This window comes from Erpetoichthys calabaricus, chromosome 8 (assembly GCF_900747795.2).
Source record: "Erpetoichthys calabaricus chromosome 8, fErpCal1.3, whole genome shotgun sequence".
Taxonomy (NCBI): Eukaryota; Metazoa; Chordata; class Cladistia; order Polypteriformes; family Polypteridae; genus Erpetoichthys; species Erpetoichthys calabaricus.
In genome coordinates this window covers 17,507,201-17,523,591 of record NC_041401.2, presented here as the reverse complement: position 1 = coordinate 17,523,591, position 16,391 = coordinate 17,507,201, and the positions used below count along the sequence as shown (strand labels likewise).

Sequence of the window (16,391 nt, the reverse complement as noted above, 5' to 3'; positions counted from 1 at the left end):
AGTAGGAGGTGTGGAGGCAAAAAAAACACAGTGAGAGAGAAGACAAGAAGGGACTGTGTTTATTTGTATTGGTGCTTTGTACTGTTCTGTTGTGGGGAGTGAGGGAGAAGCGTTACCTCCCTTTGTATGAATAAATGTGTGTGTTGCTGCACTTGTGCTGGTGTCTGTTGTGTCGAGTGTTTGAGGAGCTGTGCGCCCCGTGGTGGTCCACAAGATATATGTATAGGGGGCGCTCATGTTTTGTCCCTGAGAAATGACAACCAAAATAGAATAGATGTGACAAAAGAAAAGGGTTTTATTACCCAAAGCAGGTGAACATTCAGAACAGTGCCCCCTAAAATCATAGGGGCTTAAGAGTAATAAAATCCTAAGCCTTCTGGCTGTTCTATTTACACTCTAGCCTCCTTTCCTTACCTAGCCACTTTGTCCCAACTCCAAGGCCCCCTGGTATATTGACTACAGGGGCCTTTTATGTTGTCTTCTGTGGTTTTCAAGTGGCCTTGGCAACATTAACAAGGGTAACAAACTGATTGTTCCCCTTCCTACTTTCACAGTTTTTATGTATATACAGTCCTATGAAGAAGTTTGGGACCCCCTCTCAGCCTGCATAATAATTGACTCTCCTTTCAACAATAAAGATAACAGTGGTATGTCTTTCATTTCCTAGGAACATCTGAGTACTGCGGTGTTTTCTGAACAAAGATTTTTAGTGAAGCAGTATTTAGTTGTATGAAATTAAATCAAACGTGAAAAATACTGGCTGTGCACAAATGTGGGTCCCCTTGTCATTGTGCTGATTTGAATGTCTGTCACTGCTCAATGCTGATTACTTACAACACCAAATTAGTTGGATGAGCTCGTTAAGCCTTGAACTTCATAGACAGGTGTTTCCAATCATGAGATATAAAGGGATTTAAGGTGGTCAATTGCAAGTTGTGCTTCCTTCCCTTTGACTCTCCTCTGAAGAGTGACAGCATGGGATCCTCAAAGCAACTCTCCAAAGATCTGAAAACAAAGATTGTTGAGTCTCCTGGTTTAGGGAAAGGCTACAAAAAGCTATCTCAGAGGTTTAAACTGTCAGTTTCAACTGTAAGGAATGGAATCGGGAAATGGAAGGCCATAGGCACAGTTGCTGTTAAACCCAGCAGGTCTGGCAGGCCAAGAAAAATACAGGAGCGGCATATGAACAGGATTGTGAGAATGGTTACAGACAACCCACAGATCACCTCCACAAACCTAAAGAAAATCTTGCTGCAGATGGTGTATCTGTACATCGTTCTACAATTCAGCGCAATTTAATAATAATAATAAATAATAATTCATTACATTTATATAGCGCTTTTCTCAATACTCAAAGCGCTATCCACACAGGGAGGAACTGGGAAGCGAACCCACAATCTTCCACAGTCTCCTTACTGCAAACCAGCAGCACTACCATTGCGCCACCTAGAACATCTGTATGGCAGGGTGATGAGAAAGAAGCCCTTTCTGCACTCACACCACAAACAGAGTCGCTTGTTGTATGCCAATGCTCATTTAGACAAGCCAGATTCATTTTGGAACAAAGTGCTTTGGACTGATGAGACAAAAAATGGAGTTATTTGGTCAGAACAAAAAGCACTTTGCATGGTGGAAGAAGAACACCGCATTCCAAGAAAAACACCTGCTACCTACTGTCACATTTGGTGGAGGTTCCATCATGCTGTGTGGCTAGTTCAGGGACTGGGGCCCTTGTTAAAGTCGAGGGTCTGATGAATTCAACCCAATATCAACAAATTCTTTAGGATAATGTTCAAACATCAGTCACAAAGTTGAAGTTAACGCAGGGGTTGGATATTCCAACAAGACAATGACCCAAAACACAGTTCGAAATCTACAAAGGCATTCATGCAGAGGGAGAAGTACAATGTTCTGGAATGGCCGTCACAGTCCCCTGACTTGAATATCATCGAAAATCTATGGGATGATTTGAAGCAGGCTGTCCAGCCATCAAATTGAACTGAACTGGAGAGATTTTGTATGAAGAATGGTCAGAAATACCTCCATCCAGAATCCAGACACTCATCAAAGGCTATAGGAGGACAGCGTCTAGAGGCTGTTAGATTTACAAAGGGAGGCTCAACTAAGTATTGATGTCATATCTCTGTTGGGGTGCCCACATTTATGCACATGTCTGTGTCTGCCACTCAGTTAATAAGGTGCAGAGCTTATAAAGTAAAATGGTTCAGTGCCTGTTGTGCGTTGAAGTCCACTGTACCAAAGGTCTTTGATGTGTACTCTAAAGACAGCATCACGCAGAGAGTCGAACAGGCAGGCAGGCAGGCGGGCAGACGAGCGATGCCTCACATTTACACCATTGTAAAACCACTCCAGCCAACTTTTATCAGCCCTCTCGGCTTGACAGTAATTGGTCTGGCGCGTGTCGACAGCAATGTTTTTAGTTGAAATAATTACCATGGCTCTTTGGTAATGAGAAATTTGGTCTATAAAATGTGTTAATTGTCTGGTGTGCAGAGTGTAAAATTAGCTTATTAAGAGAAGCCAAGTGACGGAAGTACATTTGAAACATGGCAGGCGACAGGAAGACATTTGTACTTGGATTGTCTTTTTTTTTTTTTTTCCCCTGTTCTTTTTGAGACTTGGGAATCTGAATCAGATGAAAGAAAGACCTGCCTTTCTGTCCTTCTCTTGTTCTTTCTCTCTCTCTCTCTCAGCAAGCATAGGGCTCAAGGCACAGACATTAGGACAATCCAGATGAGAAGAGGCCATTCAGCCCAGTAAAGCTCGCCAGGCCTGTCCACTTAATTCTTCAAAAATAACATCATGTCAAGTTTTGAAATTTCCCTAAAGTCCTACTGTCTACCACACTACCTGGTCACTTATTCCAAGTGTCTGTGGTTCTCTTTGTGAAGAAAAGCCTTCTAATGTTTGTGTGAAATTTCCCCTTAACAAGTTTCCAACTGTGTCCCCGTGTTCTTGATGAACTCATTTTAAAGTCACTGTCTCGATCCACTGGACTAATACCCTCCATAATTTGAAACACTTCAGTCAGGTCTCCTCTTCATCTTCTTTTGCTTAAACTGTAAAGGCTCAGCTCTTTTAATCTTTCCTCATAACTCATCCCCTATAGCCCTGAATCAGCCTAGTCGCTCTTCTCTGGACCTTCTCTAGTGCTGCTATGTCCTTTTTGTAGCCTGGAGACCCAAACTTCACACAGGACTCCAGATGAGGCCTCACCAGTGTGTTATAAAGCTTGAGCAGAACCTCCTGTGACTTGTACTCCACACATCAAGGCGCTATATAACCTGACATTCTGTTAGCCTTCTTAATGGCTTCTGAACAGTCTGTCAGTTGATAATGTTGATCACCAGGACTCCTAAATCCTTCTCATGAGGTGTACTCTCGCTTTTTAGACCTCCTATTGTGTATTCAAACCTAACATTTTTACTTCCTACGTGTAATACTTTACATTTACTGACCTAAATCTGCCCAAGCCCATCTGCTGTCCAAGTCCTTTTGTGATGATATAACGGATTCCAATTTATCTGCCAATCCACCTATCTTGGTATCATCTGCAAACTCAACCAGCTTGTTACTTATATTCTTGTTCAAGAAATTTATATTTATTAAAAACCAGTAACGGCGTACTGCATGATAACGTGCTGTGAATCCACTTGACTTGACATTCCTAGTTTTCATCCTCTTTCTCTGTACGTTTTATCATTTGTTTGCTCAGAGGTTGATGTGCTTGCTGCTTCCTGAGCAGCTCTTCTTATCTCCACTCCAGCAGCCCACTGCTTCTCTTCTTTCGTCGACATCTTTTCGCGTTAAAACTGATTAAGTCAGTTTTTGTGTTGTAATTACTTGGTACATTTTTCTTAAATTTTCACTTAAGTGTTCAATCTGCCTCAAGAATGATTTAAGATATGATGAGATAGGGGAAGTGACGGCAAAGGTGGTAGGGATGAGAACGCATGTGCTGCACGGCCACCCTGCTGGCCACTGCCGAGAGTTAATTCTACATTAGAATAAAAAAGAGTAATAAAAATCATCACCCTGACAGCGGACATTAGAGGTCACGTAGTATAAGTGTACCAAATTTCAGGTCAATTGTTCAAATCGTTTGTGACCTACAGGTGATTTAAAATCCTGGACAGCCATGTTAGCATATTGTAAAAGAAGATGGCAGCAGCCCCAGCACTGCCCCCTGCTGGTCACCACGCTTAATGTCACCCAATTCTGGTGAGGTTCCTCACACCATCACCCTCTGCTTCCTGTGTCTGAGCCAATTCTGCACTCATCTACACATCACACCCTGAACTGCCACTTCTTTTAGTTTGATGCCCAACCTCTCATGTGGCACCTCATCAAATGCTTTCTGAAATTCCACATAAGTAATAGCGTATCCTTTTGTTCCTCTTTTCTCATAAATTAAATCATTGAGGAGTGATTTTTGACTCTTTCCTCTTTTTTAACCAGGAGATGAATGCCGTGGTCAAGGGCAGTTTCTTCCATCTGCAGTTGTCCGAGTGAGAAGAGGTCAACAACTGTAGAATGGCCCTCCCTGTTTACTTGCAGTTTTTAACAAAAAGGAATGCTCAATGGCATAAATAATTTAATAAAAAAAGACGATCACCATATGAAAGGGTGGCTTCGAATTAACTCGGCTCTGCTGTCAGTTTGTCTGACTCAGAGCTCTTTTGGTCAAGTCATCCTCACGATAACTGACGCCATCCTTCTGTGCAGCTGTCCATTTAAAGCCCTAGGACTGGAAGGGGGCCGAGTCGGTTGCCTCTGATGGGCAGTTATGAGAGACCGTGGAGGAAGAAAATGACAAGATAGTTAGTGGCAGTGCCACCTCTCGGCCTGGAAGTGGTATCACACATCTGAGGAGAGATTGGGTGGTGATCCTCAGACGCGCATGCGGGATACATCTTTGAAGCAGAGCAAAAATGAAAGCAGTCAGTCACTTTGAAACTCACTTAGTCCTGGAAAGGATTGCAGGGTGTCTGCTGGAGCCTATTCCAGCTTCGCATAAGGTGCAAGGCAGGAATAAACTCTGGACAGGGAATCAACGAATACACACACACACATCTATCCCAACAACACATCTTCTTCTTCCTTCGGCTGCTCCTGTTAGTGGTTGCCACAGCGGATCATCTTCTTCCATATCTTTCTGTTCTCTCCATTTTGCACTGTTACACCAGGGGTGGCCAACCAGTCAGAGACCAAGAGCCACATTTTTTTACTGTGTTACCGCAAAGAGCCACATCATACACATGGGCACACATGAACATCACCCATCCCTTCCTCTCTCACACACACACACACACCTCTGCTCAGCCAGATTTATTGTAAATGTCACACACCAACATGATAATGACAGAAATTGACTCCTACAGTACTAAAACCGCAGGCCAGTCATTTTCAACAATGAACATTGTGTGCACTGTCTCACACACACAAACTCAGTTCAACCAAGTCCACAAACAAAAATATAATAATTTACAATAGCGTTTTTCTTTTACTATGCATGTTGCTTAGTGGGACTTCTGGCATTCCTTGCCTTGAACAATCCTCTTCAAATCTGGCTTGTATTCCGTTGTTGCCACTCGAAGCAATTCTTTCACATGGGTGTCAGTCAGATCAGATCGATGCTTTAATTTTACGTGTTTCAGGGTAGAAAACACAGACTCGCAGACGTATGTTGACCCAAACATTGACAGTATCTAAAGCGCAGCCCGTTTGACATTGGGGTATTTTTCCATTGGCACACTTTTCCAGAACTCAAACTGTATCTGCTTTGCTGCCTGAGTTTTCAAAGTGACCAACTCGTGCTTGCAAAGTTCAGTCCCTTTTGGAAATTCCTGGTCGATGTTAGCATGGAGTGAGCTGAAGTGGCGCTGAAGATTTGAGGCTTTGAAATGCGCTAATGACGCCTGACATATAAGGCAGAATGGCTTGCCATTACGTTCAACAAAAAAATATAAACTCTCCCACTCTGTTAAAAACGATCTGTGTTCATCTTCATATTTTTTTGTTTTGCTGTGCATTTATTCCCTGCCATTTTGAGAGCGAACTTGACACAAATTGTTTACTTAAATGATCTTGCCCCTACTAGGAAACTTTGCGGTATTTTCATCTCATGCACATGCGCATTTGACGAAAATACTGTATTGAACTCAAGCGAAGCGAACACGAATATTAAAAAAAAAACAAAAAAAAAACACACAAACACAAAATTCGATATGAACTTAAGAGCCGCAGAGCCGCGGGTTGGCCACTCCTGTGTTACACCAATCACCTGCATGTCCTCTCTCACCACATCCATAAACCTTCTCTTAGGCTTTCCTCTTTTCCTGTTCCCTGGCAGCTCTATCCTTAGCATCCTTCTCCCAATATACCCAGCATGCATCTCTCCTCTGCGCATGTCCAAACCAACGCAATCTCACCTCTGACTTTGTCTCCCAACCGTCCCACCTGAGATGACCCTCTAATGTCCTCATTTCTAATCCTGTCCATCGTCATCACACCCAATGCAAATCTTAGCATCTTTAACTCTGCCACCACCAGCTCTGTCTCCTGTGCTACCGTCTCCAACCCATATAACATAGCTGGTCTCACTACCATCCTGTAGACCTTCCCTTTCACTCTTGCTGATACCCGTCTGTCACAAATTACTCCTGACACTCTTCTCCACCCATTTCACCCTGCTCGCACTCTTTTTCACTTCTCTTCCACAATCCCCATTACTCTGTACTGTTGATCCCAAGTATTTAAACTCCTCCACCTTCTCCAACTCTACTCCCTGCATCCTCACCATTCCACTGACCTCCCTCTCATTCACACACATGTATTCTGTCTTGTTCCTACTGACCTTCATTCCTCTCCTCTCTAGAGCAGATCTCCACCTCTCCATGGTCTCCTCAACCTGCTCCCTACTATCCGTACAGATCACAAGGTCATCAGCAAACATCATAGTCCACGGGGACTCCTGTCTAATCTCGTCTGTCAACCTGTCCATCACCATTGCAAAGAAGAAAGGGCTCAGAGCCGATCCCTGATGTAATGCCACCTCCGCCACTCCTCCTGCAGACCTCACCACTGTCACACTTCCCTCGTACATATCCTGTACAACTCTTACGTACTTCTTTGCCACTCCTGACTTCCTCATACAATACCACAACTCCTCTCTCCTCACCCTGTCATATGCTTTCTCCAGGTCCACAAAGACGCAATGCAACTCCTTCTGGCCTTCTCTAAACTTCTCCATCAACATCCTCCAAGCAAACATCACATCTGTGGTGCTCTTTCTTGGCATGAAACCATCCTGCTGCTCACTAATCATCACCTCACTTCTTAACCAAGCTTCCACTACTCTTTCCCATAACTTCATGCTGTGGCTCATCAATTTTATTCCCCTATAGCAGGGGTCGGCAACCCGCGGCTCTGGAGCCGCATGCGGCTCTTCAGCCTCCTTGTAGTGGCTCCCTTTGGCCTTGAGAAAAAAAAAACATGAAAATGAATAATGGCAATTTCTTAATTTAATTTGTATTTATATATATATATATATATATATATATATATATATATATATATATGTTTATTTACTACCACTACTACTACTACTGTTATACACTTTAACATCTAATTTTTTTATTTATTTATAATTTGTCAACTAAAATATGCGTCACATCTACGTCTATAGCCCTCGCCTTTACCTGCAGGCGGATTCTGGAGTGTGCGACCCCTGCACTAACCATGAATAAATCCCAAAAATGAAAAATCCCAGAAGAGAACAGAGAGTTTAATTCTGCGTGGACAGAAGCATTTGCCTTCACCGCCAACGACGCTGGCTTACCGGTGTGCTTAATATGTGGCGATAAATTATCGAACAACAAAAAATGTAACGTTGAAAGACATTTTTGAAACAAGCACTCAGCATTCACTGAAAAATACCCAAGTGAAGATGAGCGAAAGAGAGCAATTTCGGAACTGCAACGGAAAGCTGAACAGAGCAAACATACTTTCAAAAAGTGGATCACTTCTCCACAGTCAACTACAGCTGCTAGTTTTGTGGCAGCTCAAGAGATCGTAAGGAGGGGTAAGCCATTCACAGACGGAGAATACATGAAAGAATCGTTCATAAAAATATCAGAACATCTATTCTCCGACTTTAAATGTTTTGGCGTAGGATGTTTTGGCGTTTGAGCGCAAGATGACAGTGTTTGCCAGAGATGTACAGAAAGGTACGCTCTCTCACTTCCCCTCCCTGAGAGAGTTCAAAGAAGCGAACAATCACATAAATTGTGATTATTTCCACAGTACAATTATTGCAATGCAAGCTGCATTTAGTGAAAGATTCAGTGAGTTCAGAAAGAAAAAAAAAACACTCTCTCCTTCCCTGTCACACCCCTGGACATCGACCCATCCCTGCTGAACACATCCGCATTCACAGGAGTAATTAAGCCCAATCTAGAAATTGAACTGGCCGACATAGCGGATAAAGATTTATGGGTGTCCAAGTTCAAATGCCTGACAGCGGATCTTGAAGAAGTCGCCTGTCGGAAGGCTGCTCTCGCTAAATAGCACAAATGGAGTGATATTGAAAACCTCCCCAAACCCGACAAACTTGTTTTCGACACATGGAGTGCCATTCCCGAAACGTATATGAACATGAAAAAATATGCATTTGGAGTCCTGTCCATCTTTGGCTCAACATACTTATGTGAGCAAGTTTTCTCAAGCATGAACTTCATAAAGTCCATATATTGCTCCCGCCTCACACATGAGAGCCTACAGTCCTGTGTGAAGGTCAAAGTCACATCGTACAGCCCCGACATAGAGATGATCTGCAGCGAACTTCAGAAACAGAAGTCACATTAAACAGGTGAGAACAATAGCATTTAATAGGCTATTATTTTTCAGAAAAAAAAACACATTCATTTCAGACCCGGAGCTGATGTCGGTTTTTTTGTATGTTCAGGTGCTTCAGTTGATTGCTGGCTGAGAGGGAAACCTGAAGAGGATGAGAGCACACTGAAATGGAATTTTATGATTACTTTTTTAAAGCTGCTAAGCTACAGCTAAATGTTTTATTTATATTAAAGTGGGCTAGTTTTTATTTTAATTTTACACAGGTATAGGAAGGACTCAAATAAGCCTGCATAGTTCAGTTTAATTTATTTCAAAGTAGGCCTACACACGTACACTGCACTTCTGTTTGTTGTATTCTGTGGTTGTAACATGTAAAATTTAAAAAAAGATTAAAACTTTTAAAAGTTTATAAGCTGTGTTATGTTTTGCGGCTCCAGACTGTTTTTCTTTGGAGGAAGAGGGGGCAAAATGGCTCTTTTGATAGTGAAGGTTGCAGACCCCTGCCCTATAGTTACTACAGTCCTGCACATCCCCCTTATTCTTAAATATTGGCACCCCAAAAACACATGATGGCCAATTTAGGACTGAGGGAGGAGACTCATGCAGACACAGAGAAAACATGCAAACTCCATACAGGGAGGACCCTGGACGTGAAGCCAGGTCTCCTTACTGTGAGGCAGCAATGCTACCACTTGGCCACCCTACAATTGAACCATTTTTATTTTTTTTATCATCTAAAAACCTTGAGACTATTATCCAAGTTTTTATCTTTAGTTGGCCTAGACTATTGTAATTCACCAGATTTTGGTATAAGTCAGTCCTCTTTAGCTCGTCTGCAAAATGTGGTGGCCAGGTTACTAACAGGCACCCATAAAGGCACCCACCCCTGTCTTGGTCTTCTCTTCACTGGCTGCCCGTCAAGTATAGGATTACGTTTAAGGTGCTTTTCTTTGTGTTTAAAGCCCTAAATATACACTGGTGCTTTGGTTTGTGAACATAATTCATTCTGGAAAACAAAGCACTCATCTATCAAAGCAAATTTCCCCCTATAATGGAAACTCGGATGATTCGTTCCACAACCCAAAACTATTCATATACAGTGGACCCTTGACTTACGAACTCAATTCGTTCGCGAGGGCTGGTTGTAACTCAAGTTGGTTGTAAGTCAAGACTATTTTTCCCATAAGAAATAATGGAAATACCCATAATGCATTCCGAACCTCCCACAGCAACACTTACTTAACCTTTTCATAATAAAAAAGGGTTGTATAATGTGCATAATTTACCAAAAACACCAATACTTTTTTTTGTAAAATTGTCGAGATGGTGCATTTCAACATGTTGTACATATTAGCGAGATCGGTCACACGAACATCACTCTCTTATTTCCTCACAATTTCCTTCTTCGTTTCGATTGTGATTGCTTTCTTTACCTTCATTACCTTCTCTTCCAATACAACTCGGAGTCTTGCCACGTGCAAAAGTTCGCTGATGACACTGCTATCGTGGGCTGCATCAGGAGTGGGCAGAATGAGGAGTATAGGAACCTAATCAAGGACTTTCTTAAATGGTGCGACTCAAACCACCTACACCTGAACACTACCAAAACCAAAGAGCTGGTGGTGGATTTTAGGAGGCCCAGGCCCCTCATGGACCCCGTGATTATCAGAGGTGACTGTATGCAGAGGGTGCAGACCTATAAATACCTGGGAGTGCAGCTGGATGATAAACTGGACTGGACTGCCAATACTGATGCTCTGTGCAAGAAAGGACAGAACCGACTATACTTCCTTAGAAGGCTGGCGTCCTTCAACATCTGTAATAAGATGCTGCAGATGTTCTACCAGACAATTGTGGCGAGCGCCCTCTTCTACGTGGTGGTGTGCTGGGGAGGCAGCATAAAGAAGAGGGACACCTCACGTCTGGACAAACTGGTGAGGAAGGCAGGCTCTATTGTTGGCATGGAGCTGGACAGTTTGACATCCGTGGCAGAGCGACGGGCGCTGAGCAGGCTCCTATCAATTATGAAGAATCCACTGCATCCACTGAACAGGATCATCTCCAGACAAAGAAGCAGCTTCAGTGACAGACTGCTGTCACCGTCCTGCTCCACTGACAGACTGAGGAGATCGTTCCTCTCCCACACTATGCGACTCTACCCCCAAACTGGTGGAACTGAAAACATTAACATTATACAAAGTTACTGTCTGTTATACCTGCATTTTTATCACTCTTTAATTTAATATTGTTTTTTATCAGTATGTTCCTGCTGCAATATGTGAATTTCCCCTTGGGAGCTTTGAGTAGTGAGAAAAGCGCTATATAAATGCAAAAAATTATTATTATTATTATTATTATTATTATTAATTATCTATCTATCTCTTCTTTCGCTTTTTTGGGGCCATTTTGATAGCAATTATCAAAATAAATTATATAAATCACTGCACTGACCGAAATTCCGTCCACAAACACACGTATCTGGGCTCCGACTGACACTTACGAATGCTCTTGCCTGTTTATTTACAATCGCACAAGTGGATACACGTGACCGCATTCGAGTCGTAACTCAAGACGTTGGTCGTAATTCGAAACAAAACTTTTGGTCGTAAACCAAGTTGTTTGCATTTCAGGTCGGTCGTATATTGAGGGTCGACTGAAAAATGATTAATGCAAAATATAAAGTAAAAAAATACATCAAACAAATTAACCTGCACTTCACCTTTGAAAAGAATCGTGGCTGGTGTGAGGGAGACGAGAGAGAGGAGGAGGAGGGTTATTGTGCAGGACGACTTTCACTCTAACTAACAGAATCCCTGCTATCTGTTGGCTCACTGGAATCTTTTTCTTTTTTTGCGACTTTAACAAGGACACCTATCCAATGACAGTTGCTTTTGCCTGAAGAGTCGCTACACTTGGACACAAACTTAAAAAAATACTTTGCGCACTGTAAGGTTTCTAAACTCTTTTGGGATTCCCCCCAACGGGATGAAACGTGGAAGAGTGTCCTGAAGCAACCGCAGGCTCCCATCACTGTAGAAGTTCGCCGCAAAAGTGAATCCGAAAAGATCGCGGCCATGCTATAAGCTCCTTTCGTCGATGGGTGATGTAAGGAACATTATAAATGCGCAGGGCACAGGATTACTTGGCCACTAACCTGGGCATGACTCTGCCTGACTGCTGTGTCTGTGTATAGGAGAGTGGCAGATCACACTACAATAAATAACCGTGCTGTTCCTGTTTCAAGCTGAATAAAGCTGGTGGTGCTAAAGTACTGAGACTCAGCTTTGTGTTTTGGGGTGCAAGACGGGGACTCACACGTTACAGCACACACACATGTGGTCACAATGGTATAGTAAACAGTATACACTTGTATGGATGTTGACTATATGAGTGAGACATACCAACTGAGACAATTACCCACAATCCCTCGGAGAGAGAAGAACCATCTGCTCAGCTGTGATCACGTGACGATCGGCAGACTAAGCGTATATGTACTACTCGTATTGCAAGACCTCCCTTGTTTATCAGGTTAAAATTTATTACAAATTTTTGCTCATCTTGCAAAACATTCACAGACCAAGTTACTCGCAATCCAAGGTGTTACTGTATTTCAGACGTTCTTTCCGGGTATCTTGCCACCAGGTTGCTCAGATCCCCTTCTCAATCTCTTTGGGTGGTACCACATGGCTGCCGCACAAGGAGTGGTGATAGAGCTTGTTCAGGGGCTGCCCCAAAAGTCTGGAATACCCCACTGTTCTGACATTTTTAAATCACACTTAAAGTCGCACTTTTTTACATTGGCTGCTGAGGTTGCAGTGTAACGCATTTGCTAACGATGTCTGTCAAGTGGTGGGGGTGGGGGGTGTCCTTTAGTTCTTTTTGTTAGACTCCGTCTAGTTGTTGATGTACAGTAGACCACCACAAAGTCACTGTTCAGAGTTTGCGGCCTCAGTTGTTCTTGGATTTTTCCTTAGAACCCAACTAATAATTGTTAGTGGAAACCGCAAATATCCTCCGCAATTTTTTTATGGCTTTTTTCGTGGCAATACTGCACTGTAGAGAGAACACAAAGCAAACCTAGAGGAAAAAGCAGCTTGTGATGGTAAAAGTAGCCAATCAGAAAGCGTTATTCATTTCTCCTTGCTGCTGATTGGCTGCTGCTCTGTGACACATCTCTGGCAGATGCAGCCCAGCATTCCTGCATCCTAACAGTTTACCGCGTGTAGCTCTCTTAAGTGTTGCGCTGAGTGTTCTCGTGTTTTTCATTTTGTTCTTCTTAAAGCTCTAAGATGCCGCCCAAACACCCTGCACCTCTGCTGTGCAGTCATTATCTTCATTACATGCCTTCATCGTACTGCACAGGTAATTCATCATCATCATCAGTCAATTTCATTCATTATTGGTGAGTACCCGTACATTTTACTATATTTTTATTAAATTAAATTATTACGTATTTACCCTACTTATACCAAAGAAAACGTGTTTGCAAGAATTCCAGTACATCTAGCAGGTAACATCGGTATTTGACATTCTAGCACTGTGGGAGACACAGCAGTACAGGACTGTACAGTAGACGGGTTTACCTTTACGTTCTTTATTTAAGGGTAATGTATTAAGCTGAGTTTGAAATGAAATGAAAGTGTTTTGTGGGCATATTTTGGGTTTAAACTATAAAAATAGGCATTTTTTTGACCACATCCAAAATTAGCAGTTTTTCACAATTCGCGGGCGCTCTAGGAACGTAACCCCCACAAATTTCAGGGGTTGTCTGTACTGTAATGTTCTTAGAGAGTTTTATCTTTACTATTGTAACAAAGACGCTATATAGGTGACGACCCGACACAGACTGACACCGGAAGCATGTATAAATGCAAATGAGCTTTTATTTTTCTTAACTTGTGGGGCACATCTTCCCCATGTCCCACAGGCAGTACACAGTCCCAAAAGCACCAAAACAAAACACACACACTACTGTTTGCACCGTTGTCCTCCTCCTCCTCCCGACTCAGACTCCCAGAGTGGTGGCTGCTGGCCACTTTTATAGCTCACCCGGAAGTGCTTCAGGTGCTTGACCACCTGCCTCCGATTGCACCTCTGGGTGTGGCTGAACTACGGCCCAGACGGGCCCAGAAACCCCTGCAGCGCCTCCTGGTGGCCACCCTGGATTCCAACAGGGCTGTGGAGAACTCCATCTCCCATGGAGCCCTGCGGATATCTGAGGCACCACAGTCACCCAGGGGGGCTGCCACAAAGTGGTCCGGGGGAGGTACTGTGCAGCCCATGCTTGCTCCCCTGGAACATATAGAGAGGGAGTGTCCCGCCCGGAGTCCGTCACACTGTTTATATTATCTCTTCTATGCGTTTTTAACTCTGTACAGCACTTTGGTCGGGCTTTTGTTGTTTTTGAATGTGCTTTATAAGTAAAGGAAAATGAAAGTTCAAACCCTTGATGCTTGCCTACTGAGCAGTCAGTGGGTCAGCACCTGTACATATCGAGACACGATAAGGTCCTGTGCTCCTTTTCAAAAACTCAAGTCTGCTGATGAATGGTGTCTGGTGATGCCACCTCTCTCAAATCTCAAGCCGGACTTCTCTGCATGTGAAGCTCCGAGTTGGTGGAATGAGCCGCCCACTGTGGCTAGGTGTTGAAGAAAGACTGGTCTCCAGACAGTAAAAAATAAAAATTTGTGGTGCCAACCGGGTCATCTCTAAATCAAAAGAAACTAGCGCTCTTTGGCATTGTCCCGAGATTGTGAAATACACAAATGTAGAGTGGCGGGGATATACAGTACAGTCACTGCTAGTGGAGTTTCCATCTGGCGGGTCACTTGAGCCAGTAATGACTGGTCTTGTAATGACTGCAAGGGGTTTCATGGCAGCTGGACCAGAAGGGGCGGAGTCAAATGCCTTCACCAGGGTGGCTTCTCGGCATTGTGGGCAAAGCAGATTAGTGGCAGCGCCCCCACTCTTCTCAACATTACATTACATACCCGGACTGCGCTTGTGAAGAGGTCCATGCGTGACACGACCGTCATTCAAAACTGTGACTCCCTCGGTGTGTTTAAGAAGTGTTTGAAAAGTCACTTCAATGGTGAATTTCTGTCTTAAATTATTTTTTTTTCCAGCTGTCTGGGGTGTTTTTGTTTTTCTGTCCTCCCTGGCCGTCGGACCTTACTTTTATTCTGTTAGTGTTCCATAATTTCATTTTACTTCATCATGTAAAGCACTCACTCGTGAACAAGACCCCGAGATACTTGAACTCCTCCACTTGGGGCAGGATCTCGCTACCAACCCTGAGAGAGCACTCCAACCTTTTCCGGCTGAGGACCATGGTCTCGGATTTGGAGGTGCTGATTCCCATCCTAGCCGCTTCACACTCAGCTGCGAACCAATCCAGAGAGAGCTGAAGATCACGGCCTGATGAAGCAAACAGGAAAACATTATCTGCAAAAAGCAGTGACCCAATCCTGAGTCCACCAAACCGGACCCCCTTAACACCCTGGCTGCTCCTAGAAATTCTGTCCATAAAAGTTATGAACAGAATCGGTGACAAATGGCAGCCCTGGCGGAGTCCAACTCTCACTGGAAACGGGTTCGACTAACTGCCGGCAATGCGGACCAAGCTCTGACACCGGTTGTACAGGGATCGAACAGCCCTTATCAGGGGGTCCGGTACCCCATATTGACAGGCGGATCGGTGCGGGCTCTGCATCGGTCTGTCGTGGTGAAAAAGGAGCTGAGCCGCAAGGCAAAGCTCTCAATTTACCAGTCGATCTATGTTCCTACCCTCACCTATGGTCATGAGCTATGGGTAGTGACCGAAAGAACGAGATCGCGAATACAAGCGGCTGAAATGAGTTTCCTCCGCAGGGTGTCTGGGCTTTCCCTTAAAGATAGGGTGAGAAGCTCAGTCATCCGGGAGGGGCTCAGAGTAGAGCCGCTGCTCCTCCGCATCGAGAGGAGTCAGATGAGGTGGCTCGGGCATCTGATCAGGATGCCTCCTGGACGCCTCCCTGGTGAGGTGTTCCAGGCATGTCCAACCGGGAGGAGGCCCCGGGGAAGACCCAGGGCATGTTGGAGGGACTATGTCTCTCGACTGGCCTGGGAACGCCTTGGGATTCTCCCGGAAGAGCTAGAAGAAGTGGCCGGGGAGAGGGAAGTCTGGGCATCTCTGCTCAAGCTGCTGCCCCCGCGACCCGACCTCGGATAAGCGGAAGAGGATGGATGGATGGATGGATGGATGTAAAGCACTTTTGAGCTTCATCATTTGTATGAAAATCCATCCATCCATCCATTTTCCAACCCGCTGAATCCGAACAGGGTCACAGGGGTCCGCTGGAGCCAATCCCAGCCAACACAGGGCACAAGGCAGGGAACCAATCCCGGGCAGGGTGCCAACCCACCGCAGGACACACACAAACACACCCACACACCAAGCACACACTAGGGCCAATTTAGAATCGCCAATCCACCTAACCTGCATGTCTTTGGATCGTGGGAGGAAACCGGAGCGC

At 44.2% G+C, this 16,391-nt stretch overlaps 1 protein-coding gene and 1 long non-coding RNA gene across 3 annotated transcripts in view; one reads left to right on the top strand and one right to left on the bottom strand.

Annotated features, from left to right (window-relative positions):
* rapgef4a (Rap guanine nucleotide exchange factor 4a) overlaps positions 1-16,391 on the top strand; it is a 348,015-nt gene that overhangs the window by 25,191 nt on the left and 306,433 nt on the right. The window lies entirely within an intron of this gene.
* The window catches only part of LOC127528937 (uncharacterized), a 328,693-nt gene continuing 328,460 nt past the window's right edge, over positions 16,159-16,391 (bottom strand). The window contains exon 2 of the long non-coding RNA XR_007935562.1: positions 16,159-16,354. This is a non-coding gene — a long non-coding RNA (uncharacterized LOC127528937). The remainder of the gene's footprint in view (positions 16,355-16,391) is intronic.